The following is a 17,731-nucleotide window of genomic DNA, read 5'->3' on the forward strand; positions in this document are numbered from 1 at the left end:
TAAGTCATCGACTTAGCGTGTGAGTGTTTCACACGTAGGTTTCAAGGAGATAGAGGAGCAAGACAGTCAGATTCTCCTTCCCAAAGATCAAATCAGAAAAGCATTTTGAATTATATGTATTTTGTTTTATTGAAAGTAGTTGGCATGCAATTAAAGATTTGGATCAAGTGGGCTCTGATGGGTTTTGTAAAACTATATGTTTTATATAATAGAAATTATTTTGTTTTATAATAAATGTCAAATAAAACTTTTAGTCACTTTGTAAAAGTAAATGCTTTGAAAAGTCAATGTGACACCTTAAACTCGGATTCGGGTCGGATGCAGGTTGGGGGTGTTATACATGCTTTCGAATAAAAATGATTAAACATGCTAAAATATAAACTTGTTGAAACTACAGGGACCATTTCATAAGTATTCCTTTTTTCTAGCCTAAAACATGCTTTCGAATAAAAATGGGTAAATTACTAAATCAGTTTAAAAACATTTTTAAAAAAATTAAACAGTCACTACATATGACAAAAATATAAAAACACGCTAAACATAGAGAGACTAAACAATAAATAACCCTAAAAATATATAACATGAATAAAAACATTTAAATAGCAAGTTCGGTCCCTACAGGTGACTAACATGCAAAAACACACTAAACTATAGGGGACTAAATAGCAAATAACCCTAAAAATATATAACATGCATAAAAACGGGTAAATAGCAAGCTCGGTCCCTACAGGTGACCCTTTTGTAAAAACATGCGAGAGTTAGAGAGACCTAAGCGCGATTTCCCTTAAAGTTTTCTATAAAAACCATTTATCTTCTTTTTTTCATTTTCACTGAATCCTAAAAAAAATCTCTTTTATCTCTTCTTTCCTCGGCCGACCCACTGTCAACGCCTTACCCCGCTGTCTAGCAGACATTTCGGCCGCCACACACGGCGAACGAAACACCTAAATCTACCTCAAAATGTCCCCTACACTCCGATCTACCTTCCTAAGCTTATATCTATGGCTAAAACCACCTAAAATGACCCCTAAAGACCCTGAAAAGATTTTAACCCTTCCGTTCTCTCACACTCCAGCCGCCGCGAAGATGAACTGGTTGTACGGCTCAATTCTTCTCGGTTAACTAGATCTGCTTCCTTCCTTTTTTTATTTCATAAAAGCCTCATTTTTTTCTTTATTTTGAAACTGAAAGAAAATAAAAGAAAAATAATACCTTAAATTTTTTATTGCTTCTTTTCTTTTATGGAAAACCGAAAGGGGGATCCTTTTTTGATTACAACTCTCGGGTTTTTATAAACTCTATTTTTTACAACTTTTTTCAAAAACAAAATAATATGATTACATTGTTTGCGTGTGGATTTGGGTGACTTGCTGACTTGGGTGAACTAGCATAGCAGGATTGGCTTGCACGGCTACTGGTGCGTGGTTGGTGGAAGCGACAGTGGCTGGGGACTGGTGCAGCAAGGTGGTGGCAGATGATTGGTGGAGATTTTGGTGGCATTCTTGTTGAAAACATTTTGATATAACAAATTAAGATAAATAAATTTTAAGATTTTCCAAAAATATTTTCTAAGTATATTCGATATAATTATTCGAATATCAAAATATTACTCTAAATCTTTCAAAAGACATTTTTAATCCTTTCTCAAGTGTAGAATTAAGTTTTAATCTTAAAATTATTTCAAAATAATTTTACGAAGTATTTCGAACCGTTTCAAAGCCAAAAATTCCAGAATGTCCAGAGAGAACCGATTCCCCCCCCCCAAGGGGGTACCGATTCCCCCTGAAGGATTTGGCTCGTAGAATTCCAGTATGCTCGGAGAGAACCGATTCCCCCCCAGGGGGTACCGATTCCCCTTTGTTCAACGGTCGAAATATTTGAATTTTACACTTAGGGAACCGATTCCCCCCACGCTCCAAGTTGTTGTATTAATTGTTTTCACACTTAAACGGCTCCAATAAGTTCATTAATGATCCCCAACGTTCAGAAGTGATTCAAGGTGTATTTAAGCAAGCTTAGAAGCCATTGATCAAAAACAAGAAACATCAAGCAACTAGAATCAAGAGAGAATCAAAGAGAAAGCATCAAACCTCAAGTTTGAGCATTTCAAGCCTATTTTTCATTCAATATTCATTTTGCTTTCAAGAACACTTATTGTGCTCAATTGTATTTATTCTTGAGTGTTCTTTATTTGTTCTAGAATTGTGCAAACATATTTTCATTGTGAGGTTTTTCTTGTGAGTTTGCAAATTTGTAATCTTCTCTTTGAGAAAAGAGTGTTCTCAAGAATTGGGGTATATTCTTGAGGGAGTTGTAAGGTTATCTCTTTGGCCTCAAAAGAAATAACAAATTAGTGAATTTGTTGAAAAATCCTTAGTGTGGATAGCTAAGGTAGTGGACATAGACTTTGGTTGATAAAGTCGAACCACTCTAAATCTCTGTGCAATTACTTTCAATTTTCTGCAAAAGCTTCCACAAAATTTTAATTGCCAATTCACCCCCTCTTGGCCGATTCCGTCAATCGATTAACTCAACAATGCTCTCCATCTTGTGGTGGTGGCGGCAGCGGGTGACTAACCTTAAGATTAGGGTTTACTAAATTTATATATAGTGTGGGCCTTTAGGGTTTGGGAGTTAGTGTAACGTCCTCAATACCGGGTTAATGACCAAATTGAAATATTCAGAATTTATTGGTCAAAATAGAATAGTTGAATAGTTCAATGATTTATTTGGAAATATTTCCTAAAAGTTTTTAGTAATTATTAAAAGAATTAAAGGGCAAAATGGTCAATTGATAATGAAAGATATTTTTCCCCTTGATAAGGATGAATCATGTTCGGTAGGAGGAGAGTTATCTAAAACTCTTTCTTCTTCTTCTTCTCCCTTCTTCCTCCTCCTCCTCGTGAAAGCAAGGAAAAGGTAAGATTTATTTGTTATTGATTATTAGCTGAAATTTAAGTTGGGTTTTTATCATTAGATGATAACTAAACTTAAGAAAAGCTTAAGTTATCTTAAAATCAAAAGATAAAGAAGTTATGAAGAATTAAAGAAAATGGGTTTATAAATGAATTTCTAGAAAAGAGTTGATAAAGGAGCTTTGAGATGGAATTTGACTTGTCATCACTAAGAATAAGAGATTTATGAAGCTAGGAAAGATTAATAACAAAGTTGAAAGTTTAGTAAGATTCTTAATTTTAAGAATCATGATGAGGTATGGAAGATAAAGATGGTTTATATAGATATAAGTTGGTTTATGTAATGGTAGTTTGGTTTAAAGACATGATAGGGGCTTAAAATAGAAGAATTGAGTGAAGAGTTTATGATTTTCGGGTTTAAAAATGTGATTTCTGGGCAAAGAGTATCAGTACCCATTCAATAGGTACCAACACCCTCTTAAACGAAAAATTTCAAAATATAATAAGGGTACCGATACCCCCTAAAGGAAAAATGGAATTTTGGTTCATTAAACTAGCTTAAGTCATTAACATCAAGTTATAAGGTTTAGGCTTCTGATAATCATCTCAGAAATTATGTTTATGTAGATATAGAGCCTAAACAAGTTCCGAAACAATCAAATAATTAGGATCGAATCAAAGCAAGGCTAAGGTGAGTGCAAATTAATTGTACTTATGTTATTGAATAAACATTGGCTTGCGATGAGCCAATGACGGAGTTACTATGGTAAGAAGTGACTCCTAAAATGTTATAAGATTTGTGATTTCCTATGTATGCACGAGTACATGAAAATGAGTATATGGGTCATATGTTATTATATGTGACATGATTTGCATGATTACATGTATATGCGATATGTGAAACTGAACTAAGTGAATATATGGAGATAATATATAGTTAATGTGATATAAGTGATTATGTAAAACTGTGAGATAAGTTTTATAGGGCATTGATATACGAACTATATGAAAGTATGTACATGAATAGAAGTATAAGTTTATATGTTATTCTATGTGACATGTGATGTATATATGAACATATGTGAATAAGATATGACATACGTGTTTATATGAACACATGAGAAATGATATGAGTTATATGATACGATCTATGTGATTACATGCACATGTGATACATGTTACATGATACGAATCTATATGATACATGTTATATGATATGAGATATATGTTTACACATACATGTGGTATGTGACAGAAGAGAATGAACATGTGATTATAAGAGAAATGATATGAATACAAAAATGTTATAAATGATAATGCCCATGTTATGTGATATGAGAGCTAGTGGTATAATTGACATGCCAAGAGTCAAGAGTTACCTATGTTCTTCGGAACATATGGACAGTTACATAGGTCATTCGGGATATATAGAGATCCTTCGGGATATTCATAGGTCTTTCGGGACAAATTTCATATGCCACTCAGTGGGACTTATAAGAGCTGTGGTGACAGCATAAGTGCACAACCTCAATGTACTAACATACCTTAAGTTCTCACAGGTGTACATGGGCTAATAAAGAGATTAAACAAAAACATATTGAATGTGATATGTATATGTGATTTGTTATATGGAATAAATTACAAGATTCATGTATTGGTTATATGAAAGGATATATGTTTTAGTTATATGAACTGTATTACATGAATTATATAATGTTAAGTGTATTTCTTTATGAAATGATATATGATGTGTATAAATGATAAGTATATGATTATATGATAAAAGGTATTAATGATAATAATAGGATAATAATAAGGAAGAAGATAATCATATATGTACATGTGTGGATTTGATATATGAATAGAAATATGATGGTATATGTGCATGTATGCATTTTGATATATGAAATGTTTTATGATTTTTATTATATGTTTTATATGCCTCACTAAGTCGTAGACTTAGCGTGTGATTGTTTCACACGTAGGTTTCGAGAAGAATAAAGAGCAATGTGGAGCAAGACAGGTCAGTTGCTTCTTACCGAAGATCAGATCAGAAAAGAATTTTGAATCATATGTATTTTGGATAGTGAAAGTAGTTGGCATGTTATTAATGTTTTAAATGGTATATGCTCTGACAAGTTTTGTAATGTTTTAAACGTATATATGTAAACGGTAAATGTATAGCGATGAAAGGTTAAATTTTAAGAGTTTATGAATGTTTTACGGAAGTACTGTAGCAGTACTGTAGCAGAGTATCGATACCTTGTAGCAAGGTAGCGATGCCCTAATAGCAATCTGGAAAAAAAATTAACATTTGGTACTGTTCACAGTACTCTTCATACTGTATAGTACTGTTTATAAATACGTTTTTAACTTGAATTTTTATACTGAAACATAATTTAATAGAATATTGTTATATTTTCTTAAAATGAGTTCAAATGTTTTGATATTTTGTGAGGATATCGTTTTTAAAAGTTAATGTGACATCTCGGACTCGTATCCGAGTCGGGTACGGGTTGGGGTGTTTTATTTAGGCCCAGGTTTGATTGTAACTTTGGGGCCCTATTTGATTTGTAATTGGGGTTTGGATGTAATTTCGGGTATGTAGGAAATGAAATGAAAATATAAATAATGATAATAATGTCTGGATGAAAACGAGTGTCGACAATTATTAGTTATAATTAATTAATTATTAAGGATCAATCATGAATGAGAGATGAAGGAAAGCTTTCAAAAAATAGATTAAGGATAGATGAAGAAAGCCAACCACTATATTCCATTGAAACATTTCGTCTTTATTTGAATCATATCTGATACTGTACTTTTTTTTATAAAAATACTAATAACAATATATTATTATTTCACACAATCTAATGTGGTCCTCCTACAATTCCATTCCTCCTTTCACTAAATATTTGAAGATAAATAACCTTATTCTGCATCAAGTTGCAAAAGCCACGACACATACTAAAATAGGAAACAGATCACACTCCAGTAATTTCTTACTGCCACTTCTTCGTACTTTTCTTTATGCCCAGAAACTTATTACTATTATTATTGTTGTTATTTAATCAAATGAGACATTAGATCATAGGGTTGAGGATGCATATGCTCACATGTATCGGATCCACTTTTTAGTATATTTAAATTTGATTAGAGTCTAACATCATTTCATTTCTCAATTTCTTCGACTCGGGTTTAAAAAAAATTACACTCAACTCAAAATTTAATTCGATTTTTAAATTTTATTTATATATGACTAGATCCAACACGCACATATATAGTTCTCATTTTTATTAGGTAAAATAAGAACCTAAATGAAAAAATATAGAGAAATGTATTATAACACTTATCTCTAAATATACAAAGATTAATATATTATTATTCTTAAATAGAATTAGATAATTTTACCCGAAACTAAACTAGATAAGACTCGATCTTCACCTTCATAAAACCCGACTGATCCGGCCCAAATCTTTTTTTTAAATGACCTATATGTTTGGGTCAAATACTTATCTCTAAATAAGGTAAATTACATATTTGGTTACTTACATATTCTCACATTTCTGGTTTAGTTACCTTGCTGTTTTTTCAAACTTATATCCAACACTATATTTTACTTTTATTTTGATCACATTTATATTAGGTTTAATTATTGAGTTGACGAAAATGATAATACAAGATAATAGAATAACAATTTCAGTCCTTAAAATTCACTCATTTTATAAATCGATTATAATTTGAAATAATATACTTATTATAACTATTAGAGTCATCCATTGTATTAAACATGATCAGAATAGAATGTGTTACTTAAAGTTGTAAGGATTAAGACAATAGTTGAAATGAAAGAAGGAACCAGCCTTGTTACATCAAGTTGCATGGACTTTTCAATGGTTTGTGAAACAAGAATGACCAATCATTTATAAACATCAGAAAAGAATTTGTTATGATATATACCAATACAAATTTAAGATATTATTTTTATACTTTACAAATCCTAATATCGGCCGGTTGGATGCAAAGGAAAATTACGAGAAAAATTAGAATAAAAACTTTATAAACCGACCACAGTGGGAGTCGAACCCACGACCTTCTGATCCGAAGTCAGACGCGCTAATCCACTGCGCTATGCGGTCTCCCGTGCATACGTTTTGAATAACTTTATTTACTAATATTTTTATTTGGATAATCCTTTTTTATACAGAAACGTTGGATGGTATGAGAAACAGAATCAATCATGGATGATGAGAGATTCCTACATTGTTCATCGAACCAAAAAAGGAAAAACTATGTGGCATGTTGATGTAAATTTTGACTTTTGAGGTTCATGTACATAACCATGATCAAATATCGAGGGGGATTAAATTATTAAATTTTAAAAATACGAGGACGGTATTTAATCTGTAGTCCCTTTTTAAGTTTTTATGTCGATAAGCATTGATATCCCAGTCTTCCATTCGACTGCGAATAGGTTGTTGCAAGCAAAGATCGTGTTTCATGAAAAAACATCTTATGATAGTATTCCGGTTGGTTTCCGAGAACAATATCTTCCGATAAAAAGCCTCGACAGACATTTTTCGACGACTTTGGTAAATGCAGGGTTCTTGTTCAGTTCTGGTGTAGCTCTATCACAGTGCCTTTGTAATTATGACACAGGGTTCCCCCCCCCCCCCAGTTCTTACAGCTCAAAACGAGAATCCGTGCACTCGCATACAGTACAGTAAGATCCGTGTTTCAGTCGAATCAATCGTTGACAACGAGAGGGATACCGTCACAGTTTCATCGAGGGTGGCGAAGTTATCGGAGTCTAAAAACATTAGTGCACCACAGCCATTGATCATCGAAGACATCGAAGGGGAGATTTGCTCTTTAAAATAAAAGATCATATTATTATTACATTTGGCTTTCCCCGGTGAAAGAAAAAAGCCTAGACAAATCCGTTCTTTCCATTAACCTAAACACTATTCAGTATTCACATGAACGACCATAGGAATCGACTAAATCCGTCTACCATACTTTGTTCGTCAGAATTGATTAATGCACGCTTTTATCACACATTATTTACATTTTACATAAACTGACATATTTTCACAAATCATGCTACAAATCAAGGTCGCATACCACGGCCCGTGGACGCGGATTGACACCATTGCGGCAACCACCAACACCTCGGCTTCTTTCACGACCCGTTTTGTTAGGGAGCCAACCCCGACTCGATGGAGTGCCATTTCTGATAACTGTCTACCGTGGGTACCGCTCCCCCCAAGCACAATCCCTCTAAAAGCTAAATAAACAGCACGGGATACCCTTTTGAACACTGCATCCCCAGCTTACAAGCTCTTTACTAGCATCCCCGCCATGGTATAGCCTTCCTCGTTTGAAGGATCTTGTCATCTGTTACTTTGTCGTCGTCGTCTCTTGAGATGCCACTGCTTGTTTCAACAATACCTTCAATCCCTGCCTCTTCCACACTGTCTAAGAACTTGAAAAGCCTTTCGGCACAATTTGATGCTATTCTTTCCATGTCAGCGGAGCTAGATATTACTTGCTCGCTCGAGAGGATTTGCCTAAAAATAAGAATGCTGCATATGAAAAAATTATTCACTCAAGGACCGGACCAGACGGGTCTGATAAAATTTTGCAAGATTAACATCTAAAGAAATGAAGGGCAGGGCATATATGCAAAGATACCTTGTTGATATTACAATGATCTTCTGAATCTCAGCCTGGACATCCCTCAATCTCGAGAAGTTAAGCGTGAAGGATTCGAGCAAAGCATCTGGTGTTAGACCAGAAACTTTGCTTACTAACTTTAGCAAACCGAGCCTAACCAGAACATCAACTCTCTCCCTTGCATTCTTGCTGCTCATGACCTGACCAAAGAACATAAGAATCATTAAGAAACAAAGATTCGTCGCCGTCAATAGTCAAAAAATTTAAATAGTTTCACGTTCAAACCTGTAAAATTATAAGCATTAGGGTCGACAGGTGTCATTAGGCTTGCATTTCCAGAATTATAGCTTCCACCTGTCCAGAAAATGCATATTAAGATACTAGAAAAGACCTTCCTCATAAGCATATGGTTCAATGCCTTCGAAACAGGTGATGCAATGAAGAATCCATTCAATCAAGAAGAAAAAGAAATGGAGATGGAACGCACCTGAATCTGCTCTAGGACAAAACGTAGACCCTTGACCATTGCAAGGGCAGGAGAATTATCTGAGTTCCCTCTGGCTTCACAGATCTCAGCTAACTCTTTCAATAAACTCTGGTTAGCAGCCTCAATTTCCATCATTGGCTGGAGAGGAGAGCTTCTGTAAAGTGCTCAATGCAAATTCCATAATCCTTCCAAGATAAACAATGTCCAGTTTGCCTGATTTCAGCACCATAGAGAGGGAAAAATAAAAATAAATTAAAAAACAATTTAATGCTAATATGGAAATTGTAAAGGTAGTCTAGTACCTGGGAGAGTATTTCCAGATCAATAGCATCAGTTATTTCTTCTCTCCAACTGCGAGGAGCCAACTCACAAATTTCATCCCTCACTTCCCTCACAAGCTCAATAACTAGGTCAAAGTCAGGCTCATCCTGTTGCATGGATTCCATGATCCTGTCCCATAAAGCCTTCTCCATCATTTCTCTCGCCTTTGCCTGCAAAACAAATATTAAGCTTGCAAAAGTGCTAAAAGATCATTCTTAATGTCTGCTTTTTCTACCACAGACTAATTAATGATAAATGCATATACCTTTATGCTGTTTTTATCTTCAATAATGGCACTGGAGGTATCAACAAAACCACATTGTCCATGAAGGAATTCATTAACAATCAATTCATTCTCCGTGACTATAGGCTTTTCAACAGAAGAGCCCAACTGTGCATCTGAATGGCTGTTGCTACTAGACGCAGGGGAAACATAATTTTTGGAAGGGGATGTACCATTTTCCTTAAACAGAGAGCGGACAACACGGTCTGGTGTCTGAGTCAGCAGGCCACTTCTATCATCCTTTTGAGCAGTTGAAGATCTTGGGGAACCATGGGTATTTGGAGATATGAAGGACGTAAGCGGTGACTCCATTGGGTTCCCACTTTCCTTTGCTTGAAAAAGTTTAGTCGGAGTTTCAGATAGTGCAAGTTCCATTCTTTCAATCCCAGCATCCCCACTCAAATGTTGGACTTTCTCTCTTAAAAGTTTTTGATCTTCCACAACCTGCAACATAAGAAAATTCAATTAGTATCTCTGCCAAAGCGAGAAGAGGCCAAGTGCAAACCGAGCTGTCCATGTCCAAGGAGTCAAGACAAGAGCTTACCGAAGATGTTCAAGAGAGGAATAATCCTTTAAAGACTCGTAGACAAGAGTCGAAGGGGACCAAGACGTTGAGGGACAAAGCAACCGTGGAGACACCACCAATATCCAAGGTGAGAAGTGAGCTCCCACCTTAGTGTTAGAAGGGAGGAGGCAAGAAGGGGCATCGGGATTTGCCGTGAGAAAGTGCCAATGCAAGATGACGCAAATAACTCCAATGACAAGGGTTCAATGTGGGGAGTGTCGGACTTCATATAGCAAGAAGGGCTGAAGTAAAAATTTTGAGTAAATGCCAACTAATCAGAGGAGAAGGTACATCTCAACACTATTCTTGTGTTCTTTTGAGTTTAATTTGCCGTTTTAAGTAAGTGTAGGTCGGGCAAGACCTAACTTTTAGCGCGGGGGAAACAAAGTTTGGATGGGATTTAAGACTTTGTCGCAAGGGACAAGAGGGTCCAAGTCGAGGCAAATCAAGACTTGTAGGAAAAAGTTCCTACGACAGAGATGCACTTGTGGGCGTGTTAGCTCGTTTCATCACTTGGCGGCAAGAGCCGAAGCAAGCACAGTCATTATGGGAGGCCGAGTCCTTATGGGGGGACATGAGCAAGTGGAGGCGTCGAAAGGCAACCAAGTTTATGTGAATTATGGCGCGAAAGATCGGAAAGTTACATGAGGCAAAAGCCAAGGCAAGCCTACTATCTTACCTCCCCCTTATCCCATTACATATGGGAACAAGGGACAACCATTTTTATCTATGTAACACAAAGTAGAGCAAGGTATAACTAAAGTTCAGTAAACTTCTGAATCATTAAGCTGCAAGCTTTTTACATATTGTAGTCAGACTGATTGACCGTATTCATAAATATGTAGTGATTTTCATTGATAGTTCTACCAGGAATGAGACAAATAGTGAGTCCTTTCTTTTAATAGCTTTCATATCATGAGTAAGAGCTGTATTAACTCCTTCTGGAGTCATCTTGCACTTTTGAATCATAGAGATCTCAAGCTGGCATGCCGCTCTTACCAAGTCCTCCTCCACTAACTGAGCATCCTTAACCTTCCACACCACAAAGCAATTCAGGTAGGAGCACCATACTTTGTCAAATGCTGTGAGCTGTGACCTAAAGGTCAAATGTCTGGGCAATGCACATCTAGATTCTTTATCAGAATTCTGTATGGGACCCTCTAAAATAATTTTTATCAACAACTCAAATTCTTTAATCAAAAAAATTACGTATTATCTCTTAAAAAATGTTATACGTATTATCACTAAATTCAAGGACTAAATGTTATTTTACCCTTATATTATATACCAATTTATGTGCTCTAGAATTTATAGGTGGTTAAAATGAATAGATTTTTTTATTTAGTTAAATAGTACATTAGTTGAATTCCATTACATTTACTTAAATTATAGAGTTAATTCCATTATATGTTCTTATACTATGATTGCCATTTTAAATTAGTTCTCAAACTTCTAAATATTTTAAATTCAGAATTGAATTGGGTCAGAATTCATATTGAGATACAAGTTCTCATACTTCTTATCCACAAAATTTAAACTCGTAATTTTATTTGAGAAATACCAAATATTTTATCACTTGAACCGGATAAATCTTAATTATATATATATATATATATATACTGTTATTAAATTGGTGTTACTACTCACTGGTTAATTGGAGGTATGTTTAATTAAAAAAAATATCAAAATGTTATCTCCTGAAAATAATAATTATTAATTAATCATATATATATATATATATATATGTGTGTGTGTTATCAAATAATGGATTTTTTTATACCTCCTTTTCCACTTCTTTAAGCAATCTTTTCCCCCTTCCTTTCCGCATGTGCTTTGCTAGTAATTTGGACATGAATCCTATTATTGCTTATAATTAATTGTCAATAAAATGATATCACAAAACCAGAATGTTAAAGAACGAAATTGCACGTCATGTTGTTATTTGATAATTAAACTTTAATTTTTGGATCCTGACTAGATATATTTATAAACTTTTTAAAAAAAATAGATGGCGTTTGAATGAATTTAAAAGTAAATGAAATAAAATATCTTTGTTTAAAAAATTTAATAATCAATAGTCATCTTAATTGTATTTAGAATTAGATCCATACAAAGATTCGTCATTTAAAGCATACTTTGAATTACCCCCCACCTGCTGAAGTTACCACGTCACCCGAACGACGTTCGCTTTTTAGGATTTTTTTTTGTCACCGCACTCTCGCGAGTACTATCGGAACCAGCTCTCTCCGGCTTTCACTCACCCACCCGTCCGTCATCAGATCTTATTTCAAAGCGGCCAAAACGTCAAGAGCAACTCCCTGGAGAAGCGTCACGTGTCAGCCCAGTTTCCGCAGAGCTGCCGGAAGTGGGACCCACAGTGATTGGTTTTGCTTTTCGCTTCGAAGAGGCATAGCCAGAAAACGAGAGGAGAGAGACGTATATGTCCGGGCTGCTTCACCGTCATGAGAAACACGTGTGAAGGGATTAAAGCAGCCACATATTTCTAAAACGGCGGCTGCAATTTGCTTTACCCACGAGTGAAATAAAGAAAGGATAAATTACATGATTGATTATTTTTTATTTAGTTTTATATTTTTATTAAATATAATATTTTATTATTTTATTTTTATTTAATTAAAACGTCACTTTTATTTAATTTTTTTTTCATTTTTCTGCCTTAACAAGATTTAAAAATTTAATGATTAAACGTTTAAAGGTCGATAAGGTAAATAACAACATCTTAATTAAATAAAATTGAACATGATCACATCATAACTAAATAAAAATCAAAGTAATTAAATATTATATTTTTAAATTTATTAAAAAAATTGTACAAAATTTAAACGAAAGTGACAAACCTTATAGTTTACCCAATAAAAATATAAAAATAAGATATTTTTTATTAAGATAACGGTGCATTACATGACAATGATCTTTGAAAATACATCTTGCATGACGCTTCATCTACATATATGATAGCAGTATGGACTATATATTGACATCGAATATACACAATTATATGAACATGAGTATGAGTTAGACGATGACAATTATATGTTTTTTATTAATTTTATTTTTGATCACTCAGTAAATACATGTTTAAAAGTTATATTTAAACACTTAAATCTACACAATATAATATTTAAGGAAATTTAAAAATCGTATGAGCTTCTTAAATACCATAATTTCTATGTATTGAAATTTTAAATATGTATTTATTAAATAATTGAAGTTAAAATTAATGCAGGTCACTCGGGTTAACTTATATTCGTACAATTACATGTCTTTGATGTTAATATGTGCTCATATTGTCACTACGTAAGCAAAAGAGGATACGTGGGACACACCTTTAAAGGAAAATAAATTTATTGAATTAGATTGAATTGAATAAATTAAAATTAAGAAGAAAATGATACCCTAATAATATGGTAACATTTATCACTAATGTTTGTAAGTAAAGAGGATTAAATGTGTAATTCTATCAAAGTTAAATGTCATGTCAATTTGTATATTAAATGTTAACGATATATGATTTGATTGACATCATTTAAATATTTAAATAATTTGATTGACAAAATTAAAAGATTGATGACCAAATTAAAATCTCTCTATAAATAAGTGGTCCTGCATATAATTCACTATATATTTTTATATTTTATGTTGATAATATTTTCTCGCTCTAGACATAAAATTATGTTTACATCCCTAAATATAATAAATATAGAAACTAAAACAATAATTTAACTAAAAATTTAAATTCACATGTACAACATCATCGTTGATTTTAGGCTTAATTATAAAATAAGGGTGTAAACTACATTTTTTTTCCAAATAGGTGGTCAATTTTTTTAAAATCATTTAGGTGTATGAGGTTACAAACGTTATCATATTAGGTTTTTAGGTCATAACTACTGTTAAGTGACACGCGTCACGTTTTGGTAATTTTGAAAATTATATATATATATATTAAAATAAAATATATTATTATATTTTATAAAAACACTAATTTATGTTAAATTACAAAAAATCCAAAATCTCTAACCCTAACTTGTCAACATCATCCTTGTCGGCCACCGCTATCGACGTAGTCCTTTCCATCTTCCTTGTCATATGCCGCCATACTTTTCGTCGATTGACCATTAGAATCGTGTGGGGTCGCAATTTGCAATGTTAGGTCGTCGAGGTACACACATCGATTTGCAGTCGATTTCATAGGGTAATCGATAATCGGGTGGAGGCTCATCGACGACAAATGACAGCGATCGATGTGGTTTAGGGGTTGAAATAAGAGATTTAAAAGTTTTTGAGCTTCTAAAAGTGTTTCGAAGATTTCATGTCTTTTTAATATTAAATTCTTAATTTTAAATAACATTTTAAAATTATCAGAACGTGACACATATCATTTAATGGAAAAATTTAAGGACAGTTACGACATGTCATTTAATGGAAAAATTTAATGACAGTTACGACATGGACACCTAAAATAGTAATGTTTGTAACGTTGAACATTTATATGATTATAAAAGAAAGTTTAGACACTATTTTAAGAAGAATGATATAATTTAGACATATATTTTATAATTAAACCTTGTTTTTAAATCGTATGATTTTCATAATATGAGATCAATGCATTTTATTACTTTTACGTACAGCTTATTTCCTTTTCGAAACATGATACGAATCTCTCTTTTAATTGTTTGAAAAGAAAGTGATGGATAACCGTTATTAGTTGTTATATTAGACGTGGATTATATATTTAATTGTTGGTTTTTAACTTGAGAGTAATAATTATTTATATAATTACTGAAATTGTTTGGTTCATAAATTATCTACAATAATCGTACATATATTATTAGTGATTATAGTCTAAACTTTTTTTATCCATTTAAAATGATAAGCATAGAATATGCACCCCAAAAAAAATCACTAATGATTCATAAAATTTTATTCCCCCAATAGAATTATTTTAAGAGAAAATAACTTGAGTGACCGAAAATGCCTTATAATATACGATTTTAACCAATTTTTTTTTGGATTTGCAAAAATAACCAACGAATTCGCAACTCAATTTCGAATTCGCAACTCAATTTCGAATTCGCAATACGAAAGCCAATTTCGCAACACAGTTTCTGAATTCACAACTCGAATTTGGAATTCGCAACACATAAATCGAATTCGCAACTCGAATTTTACAATTTCGCAACTCGAATTTTACAATTTCGCAACTCGATTTTTAAATTCGCAACACGAATTTCCTTTTCGCAACAAGATTTTTTCAATTCGCAACGCGGGTTTAAATTTGGCAACACGAATTTCGTTTTCGTAACTCGATTCTTCGAATTCGCAACATGAATTTAAATTTCGCAACTCAGCTTTTAATTTCACAACATAAATGTTTTTGGTATTTAAACTACGCAGCAACAACAACTCATAACCAAAACCCCTAAATCGCAACTCAGTCCATCTACATCTCTCACTCTCTCCGGCGACATCAGTCCCAATTCCGACGACATCCATCCCCATCTCTAATCTTTTTAACATAATTTTATTTCTATATAATTTTTCAATGATTTCTCTCCCAAATTATCAAGTATCAACTTAATAAAGGTATGTTTTTCTCTAAGTTAATGATGATATCTAGTTTATAGCTCGTTTGTTTAGTAAATTACTTTATTTACAATTTGTAGAATGAAATCATCTAATGTTGATCATGTTTGGATAGATTTCTGTTATGGAGGGTCATAGGAGAATGTTAATGGTGTTTTACAATATATGCCTTTACCTATGAATCTTCAACTAAAACTGTCATTAAAAAAGTTAACTTATGAAAATCTAATGTTACTTGTTTCAAAGAAATTGAGTTTAGAGCCTCTGAGTGGATTTAGGTTATCTTATCAGAGAAAGGGTAAAGTTTATTTGTTAACCGACAATAAAGATGTTGAACGATTAATTGCTTTCATTAGTGTTTCGCAAGATGATGTTACATTGTATATTGTTGAACCTAGAAGTAGTGAAGTAGGGTCAGTAACGAGCAGTAATCAACTAAGTTCTTCAGCCCTAGTTTATGGTGCTCACAATGTATAATGTTGTTATAAACCTCAAAATTTCATGGTTCCACCACAATTTCATCACCAAGAAACTTTTGTTTCACCACATTTCCAATACCAAACACAATATCAAACACAATCTCAAAATCCATAATTTTTCCCTAATCCAAATCCCAATAAATTTACAGACCCAAATTCCAGTTTTTATATTGATCAGTTAAACGATGATGAGCCAACAGATAAAAATGTGAGTACTAGTCAGTATTCGAAATTTGATCTTGGTCAATACCCGGACTTTGAACTTGGTCAATACTCGGATTTTGATGATGTTTTAGATCAGATTTGGGGTAAAAGTAAATAAGAAGAAACATACCCTGCTTATTACAATAATGATTTTGATATTAGTTAATACCAGGATTTTGATAATGATTCATATCAGATTTGGGGTAAAAGTCAAGAAGAAGATAAAACAGCCGCTGCCGAGGAAAATGTTGTTGATGATAATGAGGTGGAAATTACTGCTGTGAAAGAACATGTTGAACATCCATTATGTAATTCATATAACCCTGAAGAAGAAAAAGAAGAAGAAGAAGAAGTCCCCGAAGAAAAGAAAAAGAAAATTCATGGCAATATAAATGTTGTTAAGAAAGAGCCACGGGAGTATAGATGGAATATGCCAGAATTACTTCTGATACCGGAAGAAGAGTTGGTAAAGATAACAGTTGATTGTTACACAAAAGTTATTCGTATCAATAAAGATGATTGTTTTGATACAAAGGAACACTTGAAGATAGCTTTGTATACGAAATGCGTGGAAGATGACTATCAACTAAAAGTTAACAAATCAAGAAAAGATCATTTCGAAACAAAGTGTATGATTGAAAAAAAATGTACGCGGCGTATGATTGCAAAGAGGATAAAAGATTGCGAAATGTTTCAAGTTAGGACTTTTATTGATAAACATACATGTTCAAGAACCCAAGTTTTTCCTCACCATAGACAGGCAAACAAAAAGGTGTTGGGTGGTTTTTTGGCTGAGTTGATATTTTTGAATGATAGGGGTATATCGGGGTCATGAAATTATGACTGACATGAATGCTCAGTTCAAGATTAGTATCTCATATTATCAAGCTTGGAGAGCCAAATGTTATGCCTTGGAATTGTTGAGGGGGTCCCCAAAAGCATCGTTTGCCCAACTGTCGACTTACTGTCACAATTTAATGCTAAAAAATCATGGGTCGGTAACTCATATTAAAACATATAGAGATGGACGTTTTGAGTGTTGTTTATCGGCATTGGTGCTACGTTAGTAAATCAATATAATTTTGTTGACTCATTTTTGTTAGTTACATGCATTTCACATTTAAATGATTATATTTTTTGTGTATATTATTTTGTAGATTCGTTCTTTTATTACTTGCATGCACCCCGTTATTA

General features: G+C 33.2%; 1 non-coding gene and 1 pseudogene across 1 annotated transcript; both read right to left on the reverse strand.

Moving 5' to 3' along the window:
• The window catches only part of LOC120123173, a 27,227-nt pseudogene extending 11,457 nt beyond the window's left edge, over positions 1–15,770 (reverse strand).
• Positions 6,981–7,054, reverse strand: TRNAR-UCG. The gene has a single exon. It is a non-coding gene; the product is annotated as a tRNA-Arg (tRNA).
• Positions 15,771–17,731: the final 1,961 nt, after the last annotated feature.

The sequence above is a fragment of the Hibiscus syriacus genome, unplaced genomic scaffold (genome assembly GCF_006381635.1).
Source record: "Hibiscus syriacus cultivar Baekdansim isolate YM2019G1 unplaced genomic scaffold, ASM638163v2 tig00110391_pilon, whole genome shotgun sequence".
NCBI classification, from domain to species: Eukaryota; Viridiplantae; Streptophyta; class Magnoliopsida; order Malvales; family Malvaceae; genus Hibiscus; species Hibiscus syriacus.